At 45.5% G+C, this 15,245-nt stretch overlaps 1 long non-coding RNA gene across 16 annotated transcripts; it reads right to left on the reverse strand.

Annotated features, from left to right (window-relative positions):
• Positions 1–661: 661 nt before the first annotated feature.
• On the reverse strand, positions 662–10,178 carry LOC123071606 (uncharacterized). 16 transcript variants are annotated; one of them, XR_006434455.1, is made up of 13 exons: positions 9,515–10,178; positions 8,626–9,426; positions 8,423–8,477; positions 8,089–8,255; positions 6,762–7,991; positions 5,731–5,984; positions 4,973–5,621; positions 3,622–3,904; positions 2,193–3,520; positions 2,023–2,112; positions 1,242–1,920; positions 1,086–1,143; positions 663–1,003 (listed from the first exon to the last, which is right to left on the reverse strand). It is a non-coding gene; the product is annotated as an uncharacterized lncRNA (long non-coding RNA). The 16 variants fall into 16 exon arrangements; XR_006434458.1 differs by having other exon boundaries at positions 662–1,003; positions 2,193–2,276; positions 2,369–2,533; positions 2,773–3,520; positions 6,762–9,426; XR_006434454.1 differs by having other exon boundaries at positions 6,762–8,255.
• Positions 10,179–15,245: the final 5,067 nt, after the last annotated feature.

Here is a 15,245-nt window from a genome sequence, read left to right on the forward strand (position 1 = left end):
TCCGGTCCTCTTGGCCTCGTGTTTGTGTTCGCAGTGAGGCGGCGTGGGTGGCGGCGCAACCGCGTTGGCACATGGTGGTGGGCGGCAGTCTGGCTGGTCGGCTCCGGTCCGTTGGGCTGTGGGGTTGGAGTGTGGGAGAAATCCTTGCCGGTTCTTCGGCTCCGATGCGGTGACACCTACGGGTGCCAACATTCCTTCCTGGAGGGTGTCAGTGATATCCATCCCCCATCTCCCTCCGTGTGCTGGGGGAAACCCTAGGACAAGTCCGGGCAGCATCGTCGACGGCGTCGCATTCCTTCTTGGAGGTGTTGCTTGGTGCGCGGCGGTTCGGAGCCTCGGGCTGTGATGGTTTGTTTCTGGAGGGCGTAGCAGTGGCGGGTCATCCACACTTTGTCGAGCAGCCGTTGTTAGCATTTGTTTCTTCTTCTTTTTTTTTGGGCTTGATGTGTTGTTCGCTCCAGTATTCCTTGTATCGGTATTGGTTGCTTTGGAATACAAAGCGGGGGAAATCCTTTTTTGATAAAGAAGGGGATATTTTCTTTTGGTCATTTGAACAAACAAGCAAGAAGCACCTTCCGTGTCACATAATTGCAACCATCAGAACAAAAACTTGTTAGATTGTGGATCAAAGATCCATGATAAAATAGGTGCATACATCCTATTTGATGCATTAACACAATCCTCCGAAGGGCATATACACCATGCATAGAAGAGAAGCTAAACAAGGAGGAAAAACCGAATGGAAATCACATCCAAGAAGGATGGTAAAATCCAGACGTACTGATCATCCTCAACCCATCCAAGGCAAGGCCGTACTCGAATCCCGTGGTGGTGGAGTATCCTAGGCGGCGGAGCAGGGAAAGGAATGACACACCAGCGCGACCGGCGAAGACGAAGACACCATTGACTGCTCGTCCTTCTCTTTGGCGCCACACTCCGAGGCACGACAAATGTTTTCATCATTCCAGTTCCCATTGAACTGATGCTTGATTCTGGTGCAAACCTATAAGAAAGAACACATATTTATGTATATTTCATCAAGTATATGCCAGAAATATCAACAAGCGAAACCTATGTGGTTTGACCTCAAGTCCCGTCATCCCATCAATTGTGGTTGTGTACGGAGTGCTTCTCATCCTTGCTCTAGAAACATATTTGTATATGTGAATTAGCTAGTCCCAATCATATGTGTAAATAAAAGGGTAAACATGAACTGGCTATATGAGTTTATTCCAGCATACCGTCCCATGACACGCTTTGTCCCATGACACGCTTTGCATACAGATCCCTTTCCTTATGAGCTGAAGTAAAATGAGCTAGCATCCAGTATTTAGCAGGATAATAAATCCAATATTTTGTCATGTTAGAACAACCAAGTTGTGGCAGTAAGAAAACTTTCCCTAAAAAGAAAGGGGGCAAACAGCGGAAGTACTATTCTGAGCTCGAGCTCAGATGAGCTCTATATCTTAGCCATCAGCTCACGCCTAGATTCGCACCAGCTTTGGTATATCTCATCGTATATGAAGTAGTATATGCTGCCTTTTCAGAGCCCTTGGCCCACTCAACCACCGCTTTTAATGCGAACATTGTCACCGCCCGCGAGGCGGATCAGAAGCGACCGCACTACATGTCCCACGGCTCAGAAGTGAGTCATCTAACGGGATCCATCCAACTAAGGCATTTATTGTGGCAAACCCATCGTCCCTTCCTCCCGAAGATTCGTTCCCCTCTGTCTCCATCTTCTCCCTCTTCACCAACAAGGGCATTCAGGTCTTCAGTCCCTGCGGCTCCAAATGGATCATAGTCGCCAGTCCTTTCTTCACCACCATGATCCGCCTCCATGTAAGCCTGCAAGCGCGGCTGCTCTTCATATGATTCATCTTCATCTGAGACCAATCCAGCGACGTTCGAGAAGGAGCTCTGTTGCGGACGCACAAATGCTTCAGATAATCAGGGGTCGGTCGGATACTTAATCAAACTACTAATGCATCCAAAAAGATTCGCATGTAAACTTTTGGTCACCTCAAATGATCCGTAGGACACCACCAAATCTGCAGTGTCTTCAGATTCATTTTCTGCTACCTGGTTCACACAGCTCTTCCCCCCTGAAAGCTGAAGACATACCACTAGCATTAATCAGAAGAACCAATAAAGATTAGCCAAGAAGAAAGCAGATGATCACTACAGCGTACCTCGTTGATGATCGCCGGCAAGGCATATCTGGTGAGCCATGTGAGTACGGAAGCAAATACACCGCTGCCTGATGCCTCCATCTCCTTCTCCGCTCAAACACAAGCTCGCCGGCGTCATGGGGCATTTACATGGGGGATTTTTTTTACATACGAAAACATCATGCCAAACAGTTTACCTGCTGTGAAGCATCGACGGCCGGAACTTAGATTACAATCCAGAAATCAGATAGCGAACGAGAACACATCTGCATCTCTTTCAATATTCAGGAGTGTACAAGTTTTCAGATAACGAATCAGAACAATTCAGCCACTCCCGCTGCACCAACAGGCCAAGGTTTTACCTTCAAAAGCATGCACACAAATTCATCAAAACCTGGGGACAAGCCAACATTTTGGAACAAAAGCAGTGACACAATCTGACATACTAAAAAAAGGGCAGCCCCAGTGCATGTAGCTCCCGCTTGCGCAGGGTCTGGGGAAGGGTCCGACAATCTGACATACTCCGTATATTATATTACTCATGCACTGTCTGGAAAGTAACCACGGTCTGATCACACCGAAGCTAAAACATGATACCTACATTCATATGCCTCAATAGCAAATAAGATAACTGAAAGACATCATGAGCCACATCAGCTTCTACATTCCATTTGCCAGGTGCCAGCCTTAGTTCCATTGCTTTATTACAATGATTTCGTCGGTGCCCCTCGACGCCATAGTTCTTGCATTTGGCAGGCTTCGAAGGTTGCTTGGGGACATCACCAGGGTCAGGGCATGTAGTTCGCTTATGCCCTTGCTTTCTGCAAATTATGCAAAACCTAGTCCTCTTGCTTAGAACTTCATATGGAGCCTTCTCCATACTTGTCATTGGCCGTCCCATATCTTTCTATTTTGCTGGAGCCAGTAGTCCTTCCAACATGTTGCTTATCCTGGACACAGAATCATTGTCCACTAAATGAGCAGTACCTCCATCAACGATCATGTTTTGTTCCACTGCAACCATCTCCATGGGGCTCTGATTTACGGCACCACTGTCCGCCAGTCTGGCCAAGACCATCCCTAACTTCTACATAGGGTACCATCACTATCAAGTTGGACTTGAACAACTACAGCAACCGATTGTAGGCTTCAATGCTAGTGTCGCCCAGCCTGACTAGATCCATGGCGTGCAAGTACATCATGAAGTGTCTGTACGATAAAGGGTTGTTCTGTATGCTGTCCTTTTGGCATTGTATCAAATGAGGTGGCAGAACGTCGCAAGCATCCCTCGTCCATCTCTTCACTATATGCTTAGCTGGTATTTCTTTAGCCCCAATGAAATCGAGCACCTGCACAAAACATTTTTTCCTGATTTCAGGCCCATGCTTCATATGTGATAGCTTCGAAATTAGATATACGTCATTCACCAAACGCAGACACTCTAACATACCTTCAGTACATAGCTACACAGCAGGCCCATGTGTGCAAATTTCCCACACTCGCAGTCGAATTCATTGCCCAAGCATTGTAACCTTGTATGAAATTTTCGACCACTTCTCTCTTTTCTCTGCTTCACTATAGATCGTGATGTATGTCTTATGTTTTTGAATCTCTTCAACCTGAAAAGCCCCGCACTCATACAAAATGTGTCCAAAATGCTCAAACATAGCCCTCGTGTATATCTTGCTGGCATGCCTCTCCACTGCAAGGTTCGCTCTCAGTAGTGGTCAACCCTGAAATTTTGACACCCATCAGTATTAAAAATTTGTTTCTTATGCAGCAATGGGCAGCCAAGCCAACAGTTAAAACATAATCCCTCCGTCCCATAATATAAGAGCGTTTTTTACACTAGTGTAGTGTCAAAAACGCTCTTACATTATGGGATGGAGGGAGTACTAAAAAAGGCTAAAATAAACAGACAATATGCTTACAATCCTAGTTCGTTTCTCCTCGTAGTTCTCCTCAGACTCCCTGTCAAACTGAAGCCTCATATGGTTCACTCTCACTCCTTTGTGTGCTAGTCATCTTCGCACAAAACACACCCTTAAAAAAGGCTTATACCATTTATGCCTAATCTCAAAAAGCTGTGTCATGTAAGGATGTGTTCTCAGCTTGTATTTGTCAAGCAACATTTCCCATCCTCTCTCAAATTCATCTACTGTCAACATGTGGTTTACCACTTTAGGCCTCGTTTGACAAGAAGGGTTTTCAAGTCTCTAGAGGGATGGGGATTGGAGGGGATTTGGTGGATCCCTCCCCTCCACCCAATTCCCCTCACATCCATTCATCTTCCTAAAAAAACTCGTTTGGTAGGGGGAGCATGGAGGAGGCGTGCGCTGCCGCTGCGCTCGAGGCCGGGCTTCCGCGAGTCTCTCCACGAGGGTTCTGAAACGCATGGGTATAAGAGGATTGGAAGGGACCGGAGGGGGGTGGGTTGTGCAAACCCCACGTATCAAATGGGCCATCGGGGCTTTATGGGGTTTCTGGCCCTCCCGGGGACTATCCTCTGAAAACCCCCTCAATCCCTCCATGTCAAACAAGGCCTTATGGAATTCTTCTTTGAACTCGTTTTTTTGGTGTACAAAACTCCCAACGAGTCCTTTGCTTTTTATTTAGCACATGCCATTTGCACCACCGATGAGTCGTGTCTGGCATGATGCTTTTGATAGCTAGCTCCATTGCACGATTTTGGTTTGAAAAAATAGATACACATCAGTTCACAACTATCGTCATCCACCCATACCATATAAACATCTATGAACCTACTCAGACGTTCGTAGCAACAGAAAAACAAGTTTCACCTGTGAGTATGGTGACTGGTGGAGATCCACCCATCATTCTGACGAACTCCAAGAATAGCCAGTCGAAACTCTTTTTTGTCTCATCCTGGACTAGCACGCCCATCATTATCACACTCTGGAAATGATTGTTGACTCCAGCAAACAACCTGAAAGGCATATCATACAGGTTGGTCCTGTATGTGGTGTCAAATGTTATCACGTCTCCAAAAAAATATGTACTGCAACCTTCTGGTACCAGTTGCCCAAATAAGGTTCTTGATCCTGCCCTCAGTGTCAGCCTGAACCCAGTATGTGAAATGCAGATCCGTGGCTCCAATGTCTGCAAAAACTTCCACTGTCTTCCTCACATCATCATCCGCTTGGTCCCTGTTTATCTGCCCACACAGATTTCGCAATGACCTTTTGGTGAAGGGAACATTCTCCATTGAACCGAAAATGCCACCTATGATACTATAAACCTTGCCCAGATTCACATTGTTTTGCCTGAGTTGCTTTATGAGATCTCTCAGGTACACGTCAATATGCTTATGTGATGGACAATGGATTTTGTCAGCAAAATTAGGCGAAAGTGAGTGCTTATGATTTTCTCTATGCTCTGCAATATACCGCCCATTATCTTCTGCCCGTAGAAGTCTACACCAGCTTTACCCTGCATCAGGTTATGTACAAACTTTCAATCAGCTTCTAAGATGAAACTTGTACTCCAATGTATGTGATTTACTGACAACAAATATCTCACAGCAACAAAATGTACTCACCGAGCAGCCACAGACTATTTCCTGTATGCATTTTACCCACTCCACATTTGGCCGACTCTTCCCGTAGCGAATGACAAAACATTTTTCCCATGAATACAGATTGTAGAAGTCATAAGCCTCGCCCAAGGAGTCAAATGTAGTACCAAGAACATTTTCAGCAGGCTTCTCTGCAAAACATCTTACAGCCTTCTCGAACGCACTGATTCGATTCGGGACACGGTGTCATGCTTGGTGCAGCAGCACCAATCCTCAGCCTGCAAACACCAGGCAGTAAGCATGAATTATCTCAATGCATGGTACAAACTCCTCTGAACACACAAAGCTATAGGTGCCTGATTTCTTTACTGCAGTCCAGTTTTCTTTACTGTAGTCTTTGCATCGCTGATATCAAGGGGATTCAGTTTAATTCAGTTTGCTAACTACTCTGAACCCAAAAACGTATAGATCCCTGATTTCTATAGTTTTGTCATTTTTATGTACTATTTTTTTTCATCAGTCATCACTCAAGGAAGCTTTTCATTATTTTACTCTCAAGTATCTGAATGCAGTGAACTTACTCCTCCCAACCCAGACAATTAGAGCTGCCTGATTTTTTTTACTGCAGTCATTTTTTCTGTTCTAAAATCTTTGCATCTCGCACATCAAGGAACTTCAACTAAATACAGTGTAAAATCTACTCTTAAACCATATTTCTATAGTTGCCTTATTTACTCACTGCTGTCAATTATGCTTTACTAAGAACTTTGCATCTCCGATGACATAACATTTTTTATCTGAATGTTAATTATGTGAATCAAGTTTAGTTACTTATCTGAACCCACAATACTATAGCAGCCTGGTTTCGTTACTGCTAGCATTTTTCCTTAATTAAAATCTCTGTATGTCTCATATCATGGGTGGTTCAAGTAAATGCAGTCTGCTAAATACTCTGAATCCAGAAAGCTATAGCTGCCTCATTTCTCTACTGACGTCAATCTTTATCTACTGACATCTTTGCATCTCTGATAACATAAGGAAGCTTTACCACTGACCTTTGCATCTCTGATTCCATCCGGGCGCCAGGGGATTCCTCTTCCCCGTCGAGAGCTCGGACTTTGGAGGGGAGCTTTCCCTTCTGCCCGCTGCAGCCTCCGCCGCCGCCAAGATCTGTGCTTCGCCGCTCTCGGCCGCCATCTGCTGCTCCGGCAGCGCTTGCTCCGCCACCACCGCCATTCACAACTACATGGGGGAGGCACCAGACTCTCCTACCCCCTCAAGAAGAGCAGATCTAAATCATGGGGAAAAGCAAATCATAGTCAAGAAGCTAACTCAGATGCGCTAGACAAGCTCGCGCGGCGAAGAAAGCATCCGCGTATCTGCCGATCGGCTGCACAAAAAGCTCCATGGATCGCCGCCGCCGCTCCGAATCTCTATCTCCCACTCGTTACCTTCAAACCACCACTCGCCTTGCAAAAGAACACGTTGGACCCTGCATTCAATTTGACTCAGGGCCGGCCGGACGGTAAAGCGAACTTCCTGATCCACGGATCAGACGGCGGCTCCGATTCTGATCCATGGAACAGCTCCCCGGCGGCAAACTTTCGTCATCCCGATCGTTAAACCTGGCCCAGTGTATACCGCTGCCGTGTACGTATTCCAGAACAGTACTCGATTTCTAAACGACCAACAGCGGTAGTATAAAATAATCGCACACATCCATAGGCGCCAGCCAACGCTGTGGATAACGAGAGCATTTGAGCTCGTGCACAGTTACTCCGCGTCCGGCAAACAGAAACTAATATACATCCAAGAAACTAAGGACGGATAGGAAAAGTAATTGTAGCAATAAAGGCCATCCCTCATCATGTATTATCTACCATCGATTATTGCCCAAGAACACATCTAAATTTAACATGAACAAATGTACAATTTTTTTGTTTTCAAATTCACAGTTTAACTACAAATATACTTGATGAGGTTTGCAAGATCATCCATTAATTTGTTGGGTGCAAGTTCCCTGAGCTAGTAAGAAATAGAGATTCACAAGTAAAGAGCAGAAGGATCACCTCTCGCCCTCTCTTTCGTTGTTAAAGAGTGCAATGTTCCCACCCAAAGATAGGTAAAGCTAAAGCTACTTAATGGCATCCCTAGCTTCATCGAGAAGTATTTATATTTCCACTTAGACCATGGCATATGAAAATGAAAACATATATAAATAAAGTGCAATTTACCATTGCCAGAATGGCTGCTGGCATCTATCCAGCTCCAGTGCCCTTTGCTTCCTACAGAAAAATTAACATTAATGAGAACAGAATTACCAGATAAAAAACTGATACACTCTGGCTACTGTGAGAATACATGCTTCTGTGAAAAAACAACCTTTGTCAAGAGGTAAGTAGCCCACAAAGCATTTGCTGAGAAAATTGGAGCAGTAACACGCAAACGATCTCCACCAACACTTGGATGTTTAGAGCGTTTACCAACTTAGTAGACCGATCAAATATTTCAGGCACATTTTTCAGTAACATGCCACCAAATGCTTCCAGCTATCAAAACGTCAACCCAGGATACATAGTGTCACCGATAACACGACCAAGGGGATACTCAAAATAAAGGCAGCAGAAGATAATTCAGCCATGTATTCTAACTGTGTTTTTGCTTTACAAATAACCTGCACATTATTAAATTATTCAGCTGTTTGTGAGGCTCTTACCAAGTCCTATCATCAAACCAGTTCCAGAACTCATAGATTCCATTCTTGACAGAAACTGCACAAGTAGGGTTATTCAGAACCGATACAGTACATAACTGCATCAAGCCAGCCTTTTCATGTTCCTACTGTAAGCACTTGTTTGCTACATACTTCCACTAATCATCCATAGTAAGGGTGAACTACCAATCACCCTCGTCACAGACCTTGGTGCAGAACCACACGGGGGTTGAACCCTCTCCTGATGTTGCGACCGTGTGGAAGGAGGGAGACAACCTCCGTCACTCCACGCCCTTGAAGACGGGCAGATCAAAAAACTTTGCGTCGAGTGGAACATCCGCCATACTTCTGCCTACCCCTCTTCCATGAGGTGGATTTCGGCAGCCCCTCCATCCCTAGCGGATGACAGAGAGTGGAGATGAGAGTTGCGTGCCCGATGGTGACACGTTTACATATTAAATTCAGAAAACCATGATATTTTAGTATAACAAGTAGATGCTAAAAAAATCTATCGTTAAATAAAGTGGTTGGTGCTATAATTCTTTGCTATGGTCCTACAAAAACTATTAAGCTGGTTCAGAAATTAGTATGACTACCATACGGTAAATTTGAAGTACAAGCTGTCAATCTTTTCAAGAAAACAATATGTGTTTGCTTCTTTAAGAAAGGAAAAGTATCAGGAACTCTCACAAAATATTCTGCAAACAATTATAATTCAAGAAACAGAGAAGCATGGCCTGAAGCAGATCAACAACATAAAACTTGACAACCTGTATCATTCCTAGGACTAAATTAGGAGGAAACCAAAAAAAACATCCAGAATTTACATGCCAACAGAGAACAAATTGATGACCAAACAAGACTTAGTTCTGGAGTACTAATAAGAAAGATAGATACATGGATGATGGTTAAGCGTCATAGATAACTTAGTAGATACATGGATGATGGATAACTCGTCAGGCCCATGGAGCTATCACAGCATGGATAACTCGTCAGGCATAACATAGCTGCAACCAACACAAGAGAGGTGTTCTAGATAAATAGATACATAGGTAGACACAGATAAGAATCAAATAGGGGATCCCATGCACTTACCTAAAATTTGTCTTCGGAAGGTTTGTGCATGGCTGGTGAAGGTTGCGGCTGATGGGGCTATCCACGGCTGTGACTCCGAGGCAGCCGGATGGGGTAGGGGGCAGCAGACGGATGGAGCTCGGGGGTGGCGGATGGCCGAAGCTTGCTATCGGGGTCGGCGGATGGATGTCCAGCTGCTACTTGCGGCTCTACGACTCAGATCTTTGGCTTGGCATCGCCGGAACCAACGACCAGAAGCCGCGCCAGTCCCCTACTGCGCGGTCCCCAGAGACCTCACCGGCGCACCCGATACCGCGGCGGCTACCCGGCCTGGGCCTCCATGCCGGCGGCATCGTGGCACGGACAGGAGACCCTGCCTCGCGAGACGGAGGGATCTGACGCTGCCACCACTCGAAGACTCCCTCCCGTGTGCTCCCGTGAACCAAATCGGGAAGATCAGGGGATATGAGGCTGGAGGAGGTGGAGCTCGGGATGGGAGATGAAGAGGGCACGGGCATAGGCGGCGGCATGTAGTGTATTTGGCGGAGAAAGAGGCGGCGGCGGAGCAGCAGGGAAGAGGCAGGGGTTGAAGGAGAGGATAGGAAAGAGAGAGAGGGGTCGCGTGTGTTGGAAACCTTAGCGGGGAAGGAAACGAGAGCTATTTTCCTCTCCAGGCTCGATCCCGATTGGGCCCCCAAATAGTGCGAATGTGATGAGGTGTCCGTCGCCAGCGATCGCCATTTGCGCCACCATTAATGGGTGTGATTGCTTGCCCCCCCCCCCCCAGACACACACAAAACAATGAATTGCTTGCACAATGTCAAAGTTCAGACAAAAGAGATTGTTTATAAATTAACCAAGGATGTTGTTTGGGAATTCCTGAGGAGACTACATAAGGGTCAGGGTACACCATGATGTCCATGAACCAACTTAATTTGTTAGTATTATCAGAGGGAAGGAACGACATGTCTATGCCGTAACATATGAGAACCTAGGGAGATTTTGTAAAGTATGTGGAAAGATTGAGTATGAATACAAGGAGTGTGAGTCAGTGATCTATGTTGGTAAGATATGAAGGCCTTATTTGTTTAAAATTCAACTTATGGCGAATCAGCTGTGGATTCGCTTCACTGTCTAAGCTGATTCCGGTGAAGTACACCGGGACGTACTTCAGAGAAATACACTGAAAATGACCCGAATCGGATTCTAGCTTCATTGGCAAAGCTAATTCAAAATATTGTTTGTTTCAGATCCGACCTTTCCAAAGTTGAATATGGTCCATGAAGCTGAGACAAATAGGGCCGGAATTTGGAGATTGGTTATATGTTGATAACCCAAACAGGTTGATCCCAGTCTGACTATGAGACTAGAGGAAGTTGAGAGGGGGTGGAAAGTTGGGAGGAGGTTGATGGAGATGGACTAAGCAACAATACAAAGGATGATGATGTTTCGAAGGACACTAGCACTTGCCGCAAAGGACCCGAACCTAGGGATGCCAACAATGGAGCAGGGAAACCAGGCGATGAGATCATGGACTTCGACAAGAGTGCTCAAAAACTCCTGAATATGGGGATAAGATGGATGAGCTACCGGTGGACCCTGTGAGAACTATGCCGGCGATTACAGATGGAAAATGAGAGGACCTTCATGATATATCGCCCATGTCCATTTCAAGAGGGCAAAGACAAACAATAGTGTGCTTGATGGTGAAACTAGATCGGTGTGATCCTTTGAGGAGTACTGTCGGGAACAATGAATCTCCTTTTCTAGAACTGACGGGGGTGGGGGGGGGGGGGGTCGAACAATTAGTGAGAAGTTGGCCCTCTCAAAAGTCAACATCCCGAAGTTTGTTTTCATCAGTGTGACAAGGCAAGCTTCAGATAACATGGAGAAACTAAAGTGGCGACTAGGTAAGGTTTTTGTGTCATGTGCATTGATGGTCGCAGTGGGGGTTTGGCATTGTTTTGGGATGAATTCCTGCAAGTGACGGTGTTAGATTCTTTTGTGAGATACATCGACATTCATGTGCTGGATGACAATATTGGTACAAGTTGGAGTGCAAGTTTTGTGTACTGTGAACCTCTCGTGGAGAACCGGTATTTGATATGGGAGCATTTGACAAGCACGCAGGTCGTTTTGCAGGAAACTTGGATGGTGTGTGGTGACTATAACGAGGTCTTATGGCAACATGAGCACTTGTCAAGATCAGGAAATCTGACAGACATATGGTCGCTTTTCAGGACATCCTCATGTTATGTGAAGAGGACCTAGGATTTTTGGGAGTCTCGTTTGCATATGATAATGGCCAACAAGGTGATCATAACATGCGAGTTAGGCTTGACCAGGCATGTGTCGATGAGACTTGGAATGACTTGATCCTAGTGGCCAAGGTCGTTGATCTGGCTACGTTGTGTTCTGACCACTGCCTGGTCAAGTTCAGTTGTGTGGTCATCATGTGCCGACGAGGCTTTTCATTTGCGGATGATTCACTATTATCCTTCCGGGCCTCAGAGGAGCAGTCGACAATTTTCAAAGGTTTGTTGAACACTTACGCGGTTTCAATGGGTCAACTTATCAACCCCTCAAAGTCTAACATCTTTTTTAAAACACCACTCCATATATTAATTAATTAAAATGTTATTACAATCGTTCGTTACAACATATGCCACGCGGGACGGGATAGAACTAATAAAAACACCATCTGATCTATTATCAAAGCTAAACTTCGCTAACTCATGAACCACCTAATTGGCCCGATGATTTACTTTTGATACTTTAAACTCTTGAATAAGTCCAGTCAAGGCACATGCTTCATGCTTTAGATCATCAGGGTTGGACCCGTCAATGCATGCCTGCGCTTCGCTTCATCCACATCAAGGTACATGCTTCACGCTTTATGAAGCGTGATATCGATATAGAGACTAGCAATGCATGCCCGCTCTTCGCTTCATCCACACCAAAGCAAAGGCAATCCGAAGAGGAAATAATGACATAACCAATCAAATTCCTTGCCACAATCGCTTGGTACATGAAATCATTGTCCCAACATGATTGGTGACATCCATAGTGGAAATTGGGGTGTGTCTCTCCTCCTTATGGGCACTGTGTGAAATTGTTTTCATATCGTCCATTCGATCATGACCAATTAGGTCTGAGGTGTCCAGTGCGGTTATTGAATTCCATACGTTGGTGTTTAGTAGGGTATATGTATAAGATATGTGGGGCGGTGTCAGTGAGGGCAATATCCATGGGTGTCGTTTCGCTCCTTGAAAATATTCTCAAAGAATTTTGTTCCCATGCTAGGACAACTGAGTCTCGCGGTTCATACTTGCTTGGGTTGTAGTTGTGGCCTCGAGAAGGTGTATGTGCTTTCAACAAGTGGTGTTGCCGAACTCCAAGCATGGATATTTGGTTTGATAGTGCTCTAAATCTAGTTTAAGTGGGTGATTCTCTTGTTGTTGAGTTTTGCATAGTTATGCTCTAATCAACTCTCCTTTTATTTCATTTTCCTAGTTTTTCTCATATACTGTACTTGTCTTCTATATAAACCATCTGGAACAACTTGCCTATCTTGTTGTGGTTTTCTATATTTAAAAAGGTAATAGTCACCTCAGCATAGCTAGCCGAAATTCATGTTCTAGACTTGGTTTAGGTGCTCGTATTTTTCCGTATTTGTTTTAAGATCTTTGTCACCTCTTAGAGATTTCAGTGAGAGAGCATGTATGTTAGGGCATCTTTTGCAAGTCCCTTATAAGTTATATTTAAGGGAATTTTTTGTTTTGGGGGGATTAAGCATGATCTAGCATTTCCCTTATAATGTTTAGTTCCTCGATATAACTTTCCCTCCTAAAACTCTGGCCACCCTGGCCCCATCGTCGCAACACCTCTAGCCACCCTTGCCAGCGCCGGAGACCCACCGTCAATCACAATTTCAGCGCGCACACACCAAAACGACGGTGACAAGGCAAGAACCTTATCGAGAACTCTCGTCTGCCAGCGGTGCTCATCGGTTGCTTCGCTGCCATCACCCTACCTTGTCTTAGTAAACTGGAAATGGGATTCATGACCATCGGCCAAGGTGGCAGACATCACATCTGTCGCGGTTAAGAGGAAGAAGGTTGTGGTCGCCCCAACGCCTCCCCCTCGGCCTACCACGATGTCGAACACTGCTCCACGGCATGCTGCAGCCGCATCGGCAACTCCTTCACCACCGACAGCCAATGATGACCCAGACCCAAATTAGACAAGGGGTGCGGCTAGTGGGCTTGAGGATATGCCTACAACATAAATTTGTTTCGATTGATTCGTTTTTGTTTTGTGATTGCTCAAGATATTGACGCATAGCGTGATATTGATTCCTAAGTTATTTCTTTGCTTTTGTAATGAGAAACTTAATGATGACGCGGCCGATTTCATGGAACAATTGAATGTAAGCCACACACTCCTCTTCGACGACATTAACATGTCAATGCAATATAATCAAGAGATGACGATAAATGTCGAGATGGTAGACAAGATCGAGGAGATCAAACATCAAAAAAAGGAGTAGGTCGTGCAACTACAAGACCAAGGAAGACAAAGATTTGTGCGAAGCTTGATTAACATATCTCTTGTGCCATGGTCGGGTCCGACCAAACAATGAAGAAATTATGGGGCGGAATTGAGGAGTAAAACAATAACAATGTGATTGTTCCCTCCAACAACACATTCAGGCCTCTCATACATCATTAGAGTGTGCTCCAAAACCAATGCAACTGGTGGGTTGGATTAGTTGAGCAAGTCGATCAACCTTGCACCACCAAGTGAAATCTCCAAGCACGACTATGAGGCCATCATGCAAGCTCTTTACAAGGAAAAGAACAAGAGAAATGACTCCCAAGCCTTCGCTTTGCATCATTGGTACACCGAACTTGATGGACATTAGAAGTGTATAGGAAGAAACTTTGAAACAACACCAAATAGGCAAAGGCTCAACACCAATGTTGATGATGATGCCTTGGTAGAGAACCCATCCACTTCTCATGTTCGCCCAAATGGTATTGCAAAGGTAGCCAAGAAGTATGATGGTGTTGTAGTATACAAGGAAGGGTCGATTGCCATGGTCGAGGTGAAAAGGGCACTGGTGGTCGACCTGAAGGAGGACAAGATGGCTTTTTTGTATGAGAGCATCTACAGCCAGAGCTAGCTAATCCGACCCCTAAACGTCCGCGGACGCGCCCAAGCGCGTCCGCAGGCAATGATCGGTTACCCGTCAAAAGTCCGCTTCCATAATTGGATATCTCATTAGAAAATCCTCAAATCCATACAAGTAAGAGTCAATTGCCATGGTGGAGAAGAAAAGGGCACTGGCAGTCGACCTGAAGGATGAGAAGATGGCTTGTTTCTATGACAACATCTACAGCAGACCTAGCTAATCTGACCCGAAAACATCGGCACATGACAGGCATGTGCCTCGCCTCCACAGCGGACGGGCCATAGGCTACATCTGACTCAGAGCCTAACGCCACGCAGAGGACACGCCACCAAAGGGGTTGTGCACCAACCCCAGGTCCGGGCGCCAAATGGACTGCACCATGTTCGGCTAGTCTGCGCTCACGCGCCTCGAGGCAGACCCAAGCGACATTTGCATGGATGCAATGGATTCTAGCCGAATCGAGCCCACCCATGGTCAGGTGGACTCCTCCCTGGAGAGGTGGAGAGCCATGCGAATGATATATGTCTCAAACGTATCTATAATTTATGATTGTTTCTT

The sequence above is a fragment of the Triticum aestivum genome, chromosome 3B (genome assembly GCF_018294505.1).
Source record: "Triticum aestivum cultivar Chinese Spring chromosome 3B, IWGSC CS RefSeq v2.1, whole genome shotgun sequence".
Taxonomy (NCBI): Eukaryota; Viridiplantae; Streptophyta; class Magnoliopsida; order Poales; family Poaceae; genus Triticum; species Triticum aestivum.